The sequence below is a fragment of the Lissotriton helveticus genome, chromosome 2_1, assembly GCF_964261635.1.
Source record: "Lissotriton helveticus chromosome 2_1, aLisHel1.1, whole genome shotgun sequence".
NCBI classification, from domain to species: Eukaryota; Metazoa; Chordata; class Amphibia; order Caudata; family Salamandridae; genus Lissotriton; species Lissotriton helveticus.
Genome location: NC_136059.1, coordinates 1,027,767,810 through 1,027,783,831, shown reverse-complemented (window position 1 = coordinate 1,027,783,831; position 16,022 = coordinate 1,027,767,810).

The window sequence follows — 16,022 nt, the reverse complement described above, 5'->3', positions numbered from 1 at the left end:
CAAAACATGCTGCACATCCTCTGGCCTTTTTATCCCGTTATATTGTCAATTTAACACATTTGATACAAAAAGATCCCAAATGCTGTGAAAAGTACAATTATTTCTTATGAAAGACAATTATATGTGTTCAGCAGGGACTGCATCATGAATCGTTGCACTAGGACACAGCACAGGACAGCACCTGTTTTATGAGTGCATGCTGCCTAAAGTGCAAAGATTTAATTCTTAATTTCTCTGAGCAAGTGCATGAATTTCAAACAACACAACTCGGAAACTGAAAGAAACAACCTTTGCTCTCTGTTTTCCAAGCTGTGTTGTCCGCTAATTATGCTCTAACGTGGACACATTCTGAGAAAACTGTAGGTGCTATAAACAGTGCCAGAGCATAAAAATAGGTGTTCTCATTTGAGCCAGAGCAACTGTTCATGATACAGCCCAGGTCCTTTAAAAATGTTCTTCACCAACAAGTAAATGTTTTTTTGCCTGGAAGCTCAGAAACACAATTTAATTAACATTATCCCTTCTAACTCATAAAACAGCATGGGGCCTAGTCACAAAGGTTAATTTACACATGATTAAATCTACACATTAAAATGTACTCTTACACTTTGTAGTCACTTTACTACTTGTGACTATTCACCAACGTTTCACATGGAGGGAGAGGTCTCTCTCACCGGGGTGGAGAGCGCCCCATGGTAAAGTATAGGAACATTAATGTATATATTAATTTTATATATTTAGTTTCTATTTAGAACATGGTATATTAAAAAAATGTTTAAATGAATTTAGTACATAACACATACCTAAAGTAAAATGTTTAGATTGATTTATTATGTATTAAAAATCACAAAAAAATTAGTATAGAATTAACTTAAATTCGTTCATTTATTTCAAAAATACATTTATTATTTTATTTAAAAGTGTTATTAAAATAGTTTATAATTAAATATTGTGTATTTTTTGTTGATTATATATTAACATTAAATTACTTATATGTAGTTTTAAAAGTTACATTAAGTTAATATATTTTAATATTATTACCTTTGGGGTTATATTTTAAGTCATTGTCCTCATTATTTTCTTTGGAGGATGTTGTAGCACCAGTGGTTGGCCACATGTGGTGCAGGTCTTAAATGGAGTAGGGTAATGACTGTTTCTGATAATTTTTTACTGTAATAACTATGGTAGTGCATTTGGATAGCAATGGGCTTACTCTTTTGTGAGAGGGTGCATATAGCTTCCTTAATCCCACCTTACCTCTCCCTAAATCCCTCTCATTTAGTAGTAGGCATTCCCCATTTCCCAACAACTTACCCCCATTCCTCCCACATTTACTACTTAAACGTAGGCATACTTGTACAGGTATCTCCTTAGCCATGCAGTTATTACTGCACACAAAAGATTTGAGCGGTGGAGGCGGTGATATCCACATGTAGGTTTGTGAATAGCATGTTTTAGTACATGAGTAGCCCTATTCTATTATTACTAACTGTAGTCCAAAACGCAGTATGTGAATAGGCCCAAATAAGGTTGGTGGCAACAAATAACTAAAGTTGTCTGTAGGCAAGAGCTAAGCAGCTCTGCAGAACTCTATTGAACAATTCATACATATAATGTAAGTGTAGCACTAAGTAGCACTGAAAGTTTCAAGACATCAGCAGTTAAAAAGGAGAACGTTTCATAGGCTGTGAGTACCCTCTTGAAATAACCACTGATCTGAGAACAATGTCTCTGTTATAACATGAATCTGCAGGAATAATGAAATAAGAAAAAAAGCACTGGGGTTTGCCGTAATGCCCCTCCACCATCTGGGCAAGAAAATATCACACTATACAAAAAGTGATGTGAAGGAATGGATACATTCAAAGTAATCATAGTATACATCAAGTTACTCCTATTTCATGATACATAATCCCATTTTTTACTTACATATCAATAAGCCACATACCAACGTGTAATCCTGGTTGGAACAATTATTAATTTCTTTTTAATTGCTCTCAAATGAATGAAAATCAAAAAACATTACATAAAAGTATAAACCATCACAGATGAACACATAAACAGCATTTGTTTCCTACCCCCCAATTTACAATAAAGTGTTTGCTTTCTAATTAACAGCAGTCTACTGCGAGGTAATCCCCTGCACACTTGAGGTACCAACTACACCTCTAAAACCTTTTTAGTAGTATGAACATCCAACTTTAAAACAATGGGGCATATTATCAAGGGATTTATCTCCGCTTTTTTGGCTTTAAAAGCCAAGAAAGCGGAGATAAAATTATCTCCCTATTACCTAGCTGTCGCTAACACCAGTTAGCGACAGCTAGTAGGAGATAGCGACCATCTTGGGCCCCGCTTTGCATGACAGAGAAATGTATCACTAATGACATGCAAAGTGGGCGTGCCAAGATGTCAGCGACTGGAAACAGTCGCTAACATCGCTATCTCCTATTACCAACTTTTGGAGATATTCGCGCTAAGCGCGAATATCTCCAAAAGCTAACACCTGCCCTGAGCAGTTCTTAGCCATGTTATCCAATGGGAGGTGGATAACATGGCTAAGAGCATTCGCTCGGTAATGCATGAATATCGCTGACTTTACAGCGATATTCATTCATTTCGGCCGATTTTGATAGTTGCAGAGATAAACCTTGCTAATAGCAAGGTTTATCTGCGATAAAAATCGTCGCAGCTCGGCGATAATTTTTTATCGCTAACCCTATTGCTTGGTAATATGCCCCAATGTTTTTATTTGGTGGATTCCACCATTTTTCAACAGTCGATGCATTTCAGCCCTTTCACCCGGGCCTCATCAGCACAATCACAACACAGACAAACTTACCTGATGCTGCTTCTGCCGCCTCGGTGCTCCAATGCTTCCTCGTCCCAGCAGCCCTTGGGACAGTATTAGAGACTCCCGGTACAATCCCTGCGCTGCACAGGGTTTGGCCTGAGCGGGCTTGTTTAACGCTCACTCAGGCACAGCGAGTCTCTGCTGTTACAACCCGGCTGTGCACCACAGCTGGGATGGAGAAACCTAACTGCACATGTCTGTTTCACTGGCCTAAGATGGCCGGTGAAACAGACATGCACAGTTAGCAGTGCACATTACTCCTCCCGATCTGCCATGGCCCGACCCCGCCTATTCCCAATCATGTTGGCTCAGCCAGCAGCTGAAAAATAAAATGATAATAAAATATTGTTTTATTTTTTTCAGCTGCTCGCTCTGAGCCAGTGGAGTGACGCTTCTCCACCATTGCAATGGAGCCACCCGTGGTAGAGGCTGGAATAGGTGGAAAGTACAATAAATAATTACATTGCTCGGAAATCGTAGGATCGATATAACCAATAGAGAAACAAAGACAGTTATGAAAGGATTGTTTTTATAAAAATACTTAGAAACTCCCTTAAACTATATGTCTAGTTGCAAAGCGAGGTCAAGCCCTATGGATACAGACACCAGAACGGTATATTTATAGCACACTGAGGGGCTGATTTAAACTATTGACATTGTGTGTCTCAATAGCATATTAGGATAATTTTCTGTAACCAATTTTTTTTGTGCCAGTCCCTTAGCACTAGTTATTCCCTAAACATTTTTACTAAATGACTACAAGCCCTAGAATTTTTTTGAAAATGATCCATATTGTTAGTCGCAAGATTCAAATTATCCTTCTACCTTACATCGGTTGAGCTTTTATACATGGTATCACCGGCATAGTAAAATAGGTATTTGGTGAACCCGCCTGGACTCCTCCTTGCTCCGCTTCTCTCATGAAACAGCCACTGCCATCTATGTCTACTCACACCTGTTTTGTCCCAACGTGAAGCATCCACCCTTGGGTGTTGGGTAAGCAACAGGATATGTGCCATGACGTGGCAGGGTTCTGCCTTAGGTTAATCTACTAGTACTCTGGTGTCTAGGCAGCAGAGGTGTCGAGGTGAGCCAAAACTGAGTGGACATTGCCCTGCTTGAGAGCTGTTGTGAGCAGTTCTTTTAGCGTGTTTACCCTTAGCCTTAATTTTCTTGTGAACTTTTATAAAAGTATTGTGCAAACAGAGGTACTAATCCGCGGCATACTTAGGTGGAAGAGGATGGTTCAAGAAGTGAGGTGGCAAGAAAAGTAAACAAAGTCTGCAAATGAAAAGAAAAAAGACAATAGACAGTAAATCATAAAATGAGGTTAAGGTCTCTTGCTGGATGGCTAAAAGGCAGTAACACTTTGTCGGTCTTTCTATACTAAGTCCAGGCACACTGAGGTGAGTCATTCGCCTCACTGTGTGCAGGGATGGTGACAAGTAAGACCTGGACTTGGAGTAATGTATCTAAAAACCAGTGATGATGAAAAGATCATGAGGCTGACCTGAAATTCATCACTGGAATCCCACAGTTCTTCCCCAAACAAAAAAGCAGAAATCCAAAGTGACAGGGGCACCGGTCCTGACTTTTTTAGGAGCTCACAGCTGGCACTGCTGAATGTCAGAGTTGTAGGATACCTACCTTGCCAAGTTTTGATCCCACCTCATGCCTTTTTCTTACACCACTCTACACTTTCATGGGCTTATTTATGAGAGCCCTGCATCACTTTTGCACCACACAAAGTGGTACATTGTTTGACGCAGGGCTCTCATAAAAATGTATAAAGCCACCTTGTGTGACTTTTGGTGGCCTCATAAATCATGAATAAGGTGACACAGCACATATCTCTGCCTCACCTTACCTCCTTGGGCGTTGCAGTGGGTTTTCCCATGCAACACCCATTGATTTTGACGCTGCCCCAGATTTACAAAGTGATGTAAACCTGGGGAAGTGCTGAATCCGTTTGCCTCCAGAGGTGAGTAATAACAAGGATAGATATATCAATTTCTCCTTGTTTTTTGCTCTTTCCATGTGTGCTGCATTCTGCAGCATTCATATAAAAAAAGGAAAACGCTTCATAGGATTGTTTTAATGCAGGAAGGTGCCCCTTCCAGCACAAAAACAATCCTGCCTGCAACAGAGGCACTCTTCCACCATGGTGCTAGAGTGCCTACGTTGGCACTAGGCTGCCGAAACAGCACAGGTAGAAAGGACAGAAATGCACTGTATTGCTTCAATATGGTGCATTCCTTCCCTTTCACTTTGGCATAGAAGAGTGCAGCAAGGTGCCTTTCTGCGCTGCCCTATGCCAAAATGTTAGAAATGAGGCCCCCAGGCTCTTTCTCTCACAGTTGCATGTTTTTTCAACCCTGCTTTCTTCCTTTGGCACTGATTTCATATCTTTCCTGACCTTCTTTTTAGTCTCTTTTCTGACTTTCTACCTCTTGGTCTTTGTCAGAATCTGATGGAAATGAGCACCAGTGCCCTGGCAAGGTTCACCATAATGTTAGAGATTGAAAATTAGAGGAAACCAAAGGACCCAGCTCATGTTTTCAAGGTCATTCACATCTCAGGAGAGCTGCATGGCTGTATTATTGGCACTCAAATGTTTATTTCTGCATACTCTGCTTTTGCTTTTTTGGATAGTGCCACACTGTATGAAATATAAGATGCTGTTAGTACACCAGTGTTTGCTTAAATGACATTTTAAGCCATAAAAGGCAACTTTCCTGAAGTCTAAAGTCTCTTGTCATAAGTTGCTAGGATTACTATGATTTGGAACATCGAGAACTAATGTTGTTTGTGCGTAAAATTGATTTGTTCAGGAATGTCATGCAGTTAACAAAGTTCATATGCAGGATAGTATTATAGAGCTAGAAGGGATAAAATGTGTTTTCTGTAAAACACACTGTACCTTGCCTAATCTAGCCAATTAAAGTTTATAATTACTTTGGCGTGGCTGTGTGGTGCTAAAACAGTTATTCCCTACTAAAGATATTAGCATTGTCCCTGTAGTAAACAGGATAAGCAAATTCCTGGCTTTATGTAATCACTCTTAAAGGACATCTGGGGGCTTATTTACGAGAGACTTGTGCTGCCATTGCATTAAATATTTTGATGCGGCAGCAGTGCAGGCAGTACTCCATATTTACAAGTCGACGCCTGTGGCCAAATGTGTTAGTTCTTGTCGGCCTACATCGGATTATACCACCGCGAGAACCCACTGAGCCACACAGAGATTAAAATATGCTAGGTAGGCATTCCCCCATAAAAATCTTTGACAAACCAATGCAGTGATATTATGGTTTTCCCGATGTGAGATGCATCTTTGGCAAGCATTGCGCAGAGCCTGAAATGCGCCCAAATTCCTGCGTATCGGTAACCCAGGCGTAGAATATGATGCATTGCTGTGCTAACTAAAAACAAGCCACACAAAAGAGTTTGCTAGCTCAATTATGCCGGGGAGGTGCTAATCTTGCAGTACGGAGTTTCAAGGAGACCACCACCACCCCCTCCCAACAACCCCTACCACCACGTAGGCAGCACAGGAGAAGGGAGCGCGTTTAATGCCAGAGGACTTCCCTCATTGACCTCAGGGAGTATGAGATTATCACATACTACAGACTTAGGAGGGAGTCCATCATTGAACTGCTGAACCAGATAGTGCCAAGCCTCGAACATGTCCCACTAACATCCCTCCATAGGTCAAGCTGATGGCTGTACTCCACAAGCTGGCACCTAGTTCATTCTAGACCACAACAGCCAGAGTGGCAGAAATATTGCAGCCATCTGTTTCTGCCTTCCTACCCACTATCCTGGATGCCATCTGTGGTGACTTGACCACCATCCCAGGGCACTAGGACCCTGTGGGCCACGGGGCAGCGTCCAGGTCACTGGACACGACTTCCTGTGGGCAGACAGGAAGAGGACACTTAACATCAGGACGACGAAGAGGACGGACGCAAGAGGCACCCTGAGCACACTTAGTAATAAAGAGATATAAACCGGTACCTGGATCCTGTGTATTCATTGCCGAGCTAAGGCACCAATACACGACAACTGGCGACGAGGCGGTTTGAAGATCCACGCGTGTGCGTCCCTCGCACGACAAAGGAGAACTGGAATACAGGAGCCCACCCTGCATCGCTGTCTGGGGAAGAGGAACTCATCGTTGAAGCGGGAGCCCACCCCGACTGAAAAAGGACTGCGGGAAAGATTGCCGGCTGAGACCCCCGCCTGATCGGGTAAGCGCTGTAAGGAAAGAGCGCGAAGGAAAGAAAATAGGCGCGAGCTCTCGCGAGAGTCTCGGCGGCCATCTTGGGGTCAGGCGGTCTGGGCCAATAGAAAAGCTGCACAGCTGCGCGGCCATCTTGAAGCCAGGCAACGTTGCAGTGAGCGCGAAAGATCGCGAGACTTGGCGGCCATCTTGAAGTCAGGCGCCCGGGCCAATAAGAAGGTCAGAATAACGGGCGGCCATTTTGGAAACAGGCAAAACGCCGGAAAAGAGGAAAAGGAGTAGAAAAAGCTCCGAATTGAGTGACAAAGTAGTCAAAGAAGAAAGGAAAAGAAACATAAGGACTACAGAATAAGAAAAAAGAAAATAAAATACAATAGACAAAGAGAAATTACAAGAGGAAGTCAAAGGCTGCCAGGTGAAAGGCAAAAATAAAAAAAAATAAAGGAATAACAGTACAAAGGCAACAAAAGGGCCAAAGAAAGAGAAAATGCCAGAAACAAAGCACAGTGCGCAGTATCGCACACCACTACCGTTCAGCGTGTCAGAACCACAAGTGGGAATTCGATGGGAGAAGTGGATCGTGAAGTTCGAGCGCTATGTGGAGGCGACTGATGTAGTAGATGGAAAGAAACTAGGACTATTCCTGAACCTTGCGGGGGATGAAGTGGAGGACCTCCTCATCACACTGCCCCCGAGCGAAATAAAAACTTATGACAAGCTGATCAAATGCTTGACGACAAAGTTCGATCCCCAAAGGAACGTCGATTTTGAGAGATACAATTTCAACATGGCGTTTCAACAGCAGGACGAGTCAATGGATGATTTCGCAACAAGGCTGAGAAAACTAGTGGCTCATTGCGAATTTGAGAACTTTGACAATGAACAGGCCCTTCGCCTACGATTGATAGAAGGCTGTCGCGACACAGAATTTCGCACAAGACTACTTAAAGAACCGACGCGTGTAGAAAAGATTCTAGATTTGGCAAGAGCGGAAGCTAGGGCAATGGTGCAAGCCAGGCAGATGGACCGAAAGGGAGAACATCTACACCGGATGACAGACACCCGCAAGATGGGCAACTGGAAGAAAGGATCAAAGGAACAAGGAGCAAGGAAAGAGGGCTCGAGAGAAGGCTCTCAATGCTACAGGTGCGGTTTGGACTTTCCACACCGAGGAGCATGCCCGGCATTTGGTCAGACATGCAGAAAATGCAACAAAACCGGCCATTTTGCCACCATGTGTCAAGGGCCACATTTCAGAAATGAAAGAGGAAAACAAAGAGTGACAACAAACAAACATGTACGTCACATGGAAGCGACCGAAAGGAGCTCGTCGGCAGGGTCGGAAGACGAAGATGAGGACCAAAGAACGGCGGGAAAGGTAGAACGCCTTTACCTCATGTCCACAGAGGAAGGGCAGGAGGAGGAGCACATCCGATTAGTGGATAGGAAGTCTATAAAAAAGACGGATTGGGTGACCATCGACGTAGGGCCCCATCAAACAGAATTTGTGCTAGATAGTGGGGCCACATGTAACATCATGTGTGCCACAGAATATGATAAGATGAAGAAGAAACCTCCACTTAGACCGTCAAACGTCAAAGTATTCACATGGGGTGCACAGAATCCAGTAACGAACATGGGAAAATTCACGGACAACATGACGCACAAGGGCAAGACTGTCACGGAAGACATACACGTGCTACGAGGAGACATTCCTGCACCATGCCTACTGAGCAACGTAACGGCCAAGATAATGGGCCTACTAAAAATGATGTACCACATGTCAGACAGAGAAAACATCCTACAAGAGTACCCGTCACTAACGAAAGGACTTGGAAAGCTAAAGGGAAGACAAATAACTCTACACATAAATGAATCGGTCAGGCCTATGGCCCAGCATCATAGAAGGGTGCCCATTCATCTACAACCTCAGGTAGAGGAAGAAATAAAGGCACTACTGGAACAGGACATCATCGAGCCAGCAGAGGGGCCAACGCCATGGGTATCCCCAATAGTGGCGGTGCCTAAAAAGGACGCTGCGCAGATAAGAATATGTGTGGACATGAGAATACCCAACACAGCCATAGAACGAGAACGACACCCAGGGCCGCACCTAGATGACATGATAAGTCGCCTGACCGGAATGAGGAAATTCTCCAAGCTCGACCTATGCAAAGGGTACCACCAGCTGGAGCTGGACCAACAGTCCAGATACATCACAACCTTCTCCACACACCTCGGATTATTTCGCTACAAGAGGCTAAGCTTCGGAATATCGTCAGCAGCAGAGATCTTCCAGGAAACAATAAGGCAAATAATAAGACCGATCAAAAACAGTCTGAACTATAGTGATGATATCCTGGTGTTTGGCAGATGTGATGACGAACATGATAAGGCGTTGAGAGAGGTGTGCTCACAGCTAGTAGAGGTGGGCCTGACCGTAAACGAAAAAAAATGCGAGCTAGGCAGGGAAGAACTAGTATTCTTCGGACACGTCTTCTCAAAGAAAGGGATGAGACCAGATCGGGGCAAAATAGACACCCTTGAAAAGGCAAAAGAACCAAAAGATGTCGCTGACGTGCGCTCATTCCTCGGTCTCGCCAGCTACTGCGCGAGATACATAAAGGACTTTGCGACAGTGAGTACGCCGTTGAGAGAACTGACGAAGCAGGGCCAAGCATTTGACTGGACAACAGAGTGTCAAAGGGCGTTCAAAGAAATAAGGGCATCAGTAACAGCAGTGGACCACCTAGCCTACTTTGACCCGAGACTTTGCACCGAACTGACAGTGGATGCCAGCCGGGTAGGCCTTGGTGCGATACTAGCCCAACACAAGCCAGGAAAAGACTCGCCGCGACAGATAGTGGCGTATGGAAGCAAGAGCTTGTCAGACATTGAAAGGGCATACTCTCAACCAGAAAAGGAGAGCTTGGCGGTTGTATGGGCATGTGAGCACTATCACATGTTCATATACGGAAAACCGTTCACGATCGTAACAGATCATCAAGCGCTAGTGACAATCTATGGAAACCCAAAGGCAAAGATACCACCAAGAATTGAACGATGGGGAATAAGGTTGATGGACTACAACTTCACGATTGTCCATAAACCAGGGAAGGATCAAAATCCAGCGGACTACATGTCACGGCATCCGCTTCCCTATCAAAAAGGGGGCACCACGATGGCAGAGGAATATCTGAACTTCATCGTGAGACAGAGCACTCCGGCATCCATAACAAATGAAGAACTAGAGCGAGAAACAAAAGGAGACCCGACACTGAAAGCCGTTGGAGTGGTGGTACGGCAGCAGAGGTGGAGACACATCAACAGCAACACCATCACAGAGGAAGGAGTCAATAAAGAGGAACTGCTGGCTTTCAAAAAGATAAGCGAAGAGCTGTCGGAAACAGAGAAAGGAATATTAATGAGGGGCTCCAGAATTGTGATACCACGTCGGCTCAGAAAGAGAACAGTTGAACTAGCACATGAGTCGCATCGAGGCATTGTGGCGACAAAGAAGATGCTGAGAGAAAAAGTCTGGTTCCCAGGTTTGGACAACATGGTAGAGGAAGAGATATCGCACTGCCACACCTGTCAAGTAACAGGACCTCCCGCCAAACAGACACCACTGAAGATGTCGGAACTGCCACCTGCAGTATGGACAGAGCTGGCAACAGACTTCTATGGGCCACTGGAGAATGGAAAATACCTACTAGTGGTCATTGACGAGTTCTCGAGGTTTCCAATAGTAAGAGAAGTATCGTCGACGTCGGCAAGTGCTACGCTACCAGTGCTAGATGACATATTTGCCGCCTGGGGCTCCCCACAAACACTGAAAACGGACAACGGTCCTCCATTCTCGGGAGAGGAATTCCACAGACTCCTGGAATACCTGGGGATAAAACATCGGAAAATAACTCCCCTGTGGCCACAGGCCAATGGAATGGCAGAACGATTCATGGGGACAATAAAGAAAGCCATCATGCGGGCGAAGTTGACGCAAATATCTATTGGGCAAGCGCTCTGTCAAGTACTCAGAGACTACAGGAACACCCCTCACAGCTCCACCGGCAAGTGCCCAGCAGAGCTGGTGCTGGGGAGATCGAGCAGAACAAGATTACCTCAGATAGAGGTAACGGAAAACACGACCAGAAGTGACATGGCGGCCAGAGATCACAAAGCAAAACAAAAAATGAAAGAATATGCCGACAAAAGGAGAAATGCAACAGAACACCAGCTGGCTGAAGGGGATCTGGTGGTAGTGCGACAGAAACAACAAAGGAAGTCGGACAGTCCATTCTCAAGAGACCCACTGGTTGTGACTGATGTGAAGGGGTCAATGGTGACTGCAGCTTCAGACAACAGGAAAATAACAAGGAACAGCTCCCACTTCAAGGAATTGAAAGTGGAGGAAGAAGAACGTGCAATAACAACTGAAGACAGGGAACAAGAACAAAGACCAAAAAGGGAGACAGTACTAACAAATGAGGAAAACGGAGGACAAGAACAGAGCAGAGAACAAAGACCAAAAAGGGAGTGCAAGAAGACAAGAAGACTACTGGAAGAAATGTAGAGACTTCTTCTCTCTCTCTCTCTCTCTCTCTCTCTCTCTCTCTCTCTCTCTCTCTCTCTCTCTCTCTCTCTCTCTCTCTCTCTCTCTCTCTCTCTCCCTGGGCCTAGGACTTGCACATGGGACAAAGACATTCCGTTTGCAACAAAGGGGGAGATGTGGTGACTTGACCACCATCCCAGGGCACTAGGACCCTGTGGGCCACGGGGCAGCGTCCAGGTCACTGGACACGACTTCCTGTGGGCAGACAGGAAGAGGACACTTAACATCAGGACGACGAAGAGGACGGACGCAAGAGGCACCCTGAGCACACTTAGTAATAAAGAGATATAAACCGGTACCTGGCTCCTGTGTATTCATTGCCGAGCTAAGGCACCAATACACGACACCATCATCCGCCTAACACCCCAGTACCTCCTCTTCTCCAACACACAACAACTGCAGCTACAGCCCAAACAAGGTTTTCTATGTGTTAGCTGGATTCCCACATGTGCTGGATGCCATGGATTACAGTATAGGAAGATTATAGCTAGATTCTGATATAGACCATAAACTTATTTTATAAGAATACCTCTATAGTTAGAACAAGAACATGAATAAAAAACCATATTCTCACAAATAGATAAGCAAACCACCCTATTCTCACAAATGTGTACACACACAATTAAATATCAAAATGAGTTTTATTTTCTTATTTTATATATTGTTCATGTTTTGCTTAATAAATCAATGATTCAAGTATACATATAGAATTCATGATCATAATTTCATCAGAATAATTTCATCAAACCAACATTATTGTACATAAATCAAATACGATAGACGTACGTTTGATGGAGTCAGTGCGGCAGATGTCTACTACGCGCGTTTCGGCATACGTGCCTTTATCAGGTAGCCGTTTATTGCACATATAGGTTATGATAGAGTTGTTGATGATGTACTGTAGCTGCAATGATGTCAAGATTCTATTGGCTGGATATATAGATTAGTAACAACACACGTGAGTGGATGTTCACATTATCGGTGTTGGTTCCGAGAGTATAGACGTAGGGGATTATCCGGGTATAAAACACAAAGATATCCTGTAGCTTAATTTCCAATTTTGTACGCTTCAAAAGGTGGTCATATGTATACGATGGCGCCAAGACAAATTGTGTAGTCGGGTAAGCTATGATATAGCGAAGATATTCTCCTGATATGTAGGATAGATTCTATGGTATATCCCTTCTCGCCGGGGCGCCGCAGGCCAGGGATGTGCACGGATGCGAACCGTCTGCCATGGATTACACACATGTGAAACTGATTCCAAGAGCAGTGGAGCGGGGCTGGCTGAGGGGGAAGTCGACAGTTGATGGAATAGGTCAAATAAAATTTAAAAAAAGAAATGAAACCACTTACCTTGTGCTTGTCGCATCGCCTAGTCAGCAATGCTGCAAACGCAAGGAAAGTGGGTTTTTGAAAATGGTATTCTACCTATTCCATTGTCTGTTGACTCACCCCACCCGCCCTACTTTTCTTACCTGAACCGGCCGCATCTGACTGGTTCCCCCTGCAGCAACATCACATCTGTACAGGAACCGGAAGCACACATATTCCATCCACGTCCAGGCCATTGAGGACCAAGGGAGATGTTTACCAATGCGGTGGCAAAATTCCCACGTAGTGCACATGACGCTTACATCTTCAGGCACTCCATCGTCAACAAGCGCTTCCAGAATAGGCAATATGGGAATTACCTACTTGTTGGTAAGCAAAACTCAAGTACATAACACACCTACTAACAATAACAAATGTATGACATATTAGCCATCTCTGTGTCTGTTGATGGAGACAGGCCCATATGTATGAGGGGTGTGCCTCATATAGGCACCATGCATCATGGTACACCTGTAGTGCAAACCCCCAAGTCACACATGCCAAGACAAACAAAGCCACTTTATGTGCCTTTGAATGGCCTAAAGGTTCAGAATGAAGCAAACCTTGCCAATATGCAGTGTAGAATCACTGGGTGTAAGGTAGGTGTCCCATGGGTGTTGGTGGAGTGTCTTCTGGCAAGTTCCATCGTTCATGATGAATGTCATGTATCACACACCAGGTAACCTTTGAAATGTGATAAATCATGTGGTTCTCCCAGGTGATGTGTAAGAACGGAAGGGAACTGAAGTCATCCAAGGCTGACCAGCTTCCCATGTGTGCAGCATTCTGTGGCACACATACACAGATGATCAGGCCTCTGAGGGTTCATCATGTGCATGAAGGTGCCCCCTCCTGCACAAAGACAGCCCTGCATGCAATGCCAGTATCCAAGCATTGTGGGGAAAGTGTTGATGTGTGTGTTAGCCAGTGCATTGTGTGCCAATGTAGGGTAAAAGTGCAGGAAAGTGCTATATGGCCTAAACACTGTGCAATACTGCCCTGTCTCTGTGACGTAGTGCGGTGCAGACAGGTGACTAGCTGCACTTCACAGTGCCACTAACCCAAATTTCTGTGGGCCCGTGTGTGATGTGTACATAGTGTGAACACTGCACTGCAATTTGTAGGCAATGTTGTGCCACATTGACATGCACTTACTAATCTGTCAAAGGCTGTGGTTTCCTGCCAGTGCATACCAACGTTTCATTTCACTCTGTGTGGGTGGACGAAACCACATCAACTGCACTGGGTAGCAAATCATCAATTCAATAATGTGGCATGACAGACAAGCCAATTATGAGTACCAAGTCAACTCTCAAGAACACTCTGAGGTGAGTGTCACCTCAAAGGTGTACCAACTCCTGATATCATTCAAAGCTCAACAAGCCCAGTGGCATGAGAAAAAGCACGGTGGAAATCAGCCAGTGTGACACACATGGCAGTATGCTGCCAAACATGTCATACATCAGTCATCAAAAGCAAATAATCTCCAATCTGGACAAGGCACCACAGTGTACTCACAATACCAATCTCATTCTTATGCCACAACACTGAGGAAAGTGATCAGGGTATGGAAGTACACAATCCCCTAAAAATTAGAGTAATACACATACATGTGAAAAACAAATGTATTGTATTGCCAAGTTTTTAAGCTATGTGCGGGGCATAAGGAGGAGACAGTTGAACAGAAGAGGAGAATGACTAGTACTTATCCTATTTGTCTTTAAACCAATCTAATGCTCCTACCTTCAGTTTCCTTATGATGGCTATATCCAGGGTTGAGATGATTTTTAGGCCATGTAGTGGACACAGCTTGAAGCCCCAGCCTCTTTGAGGCATAGCCGTATAGACCGAAGCAGTCTTGGAGTCACCCAGTATGTGAATAATAATGCAAGTTTATATCCCCAGGCCTAGTGATGAGAATATGTATTAGTAACTTTTAAAAACAAATGTATATATGGAAACAACTGTATCCACTTAGCATGTAGCAAATCCTCGGCTTCATCTTAACCCTTTCCTTGAGCCCGTCGGCCAATGGCCGTCGCGAGCACTACCTTCATAGTGCTGTGCACGTCCGTTGGCCGACATGGCCCCGCCCACACAATAGAACGCCCTACACCGCGGTGGAATTGCCGCCGCGGTTAAGGCGTTAAACTTTTTAACCAGTAGGGTCGGAGTAAATTGCAGAGGGCATCACTATGGTTTTATGACAGATCCATGTTTGCTGCTGTGGATGGTTAGCTTGTGTTTTTATTGTACCAAAATGATTATGGGTTTTTAACATGCGTTGTTCTTTTAAAAATACTTTTAGGGTTTTTAACCAAAATAAAGCTAACAAAGGAAATGTATTGTGTCTACTTTTGCAGTACACAGCTCCTTGTAACATCATCAATGTGTCCCACATGAAGATGGCCCACTTTGCAATACATATGTGTTAATCAAAGTGCACCATGACAACTTCTCTGCCAAAAACAATAGTTGAAGCATGGCAATGAGTAGCATAACAATTCATGTGACATGTGTGAACTGTACCACATGTATGCCCCAAAATCACAAGGACATGAAAGTGTACAATAAAAAATGGCTGCGCCAATGTCATGTATGCCACCAATGACATCAATGATTTACCATGGACATATGTATATATGAGTGTAGCACATGTGGCTATGCCACTACCCACCTAGGGAGGCCCAACAAACCAAATATCTGATAAAAAATCTGCCACTTCACACATGTAGTGAGTGCACATAACATATAGTGGTCAGGAACCTCTCAAAATAGCCATCACAGAAAGATGCTGGATCAACATGAAAGTCAGTATTTAGACCTGTACAATGTATCAGGGCCATATCAGCATTTGCTATTACACAGAGAAATAGAAGAGACATGTGTAAGGCTATGGCCAACTGTATAAGTAACACATATTGTGTAATACTGGAAGA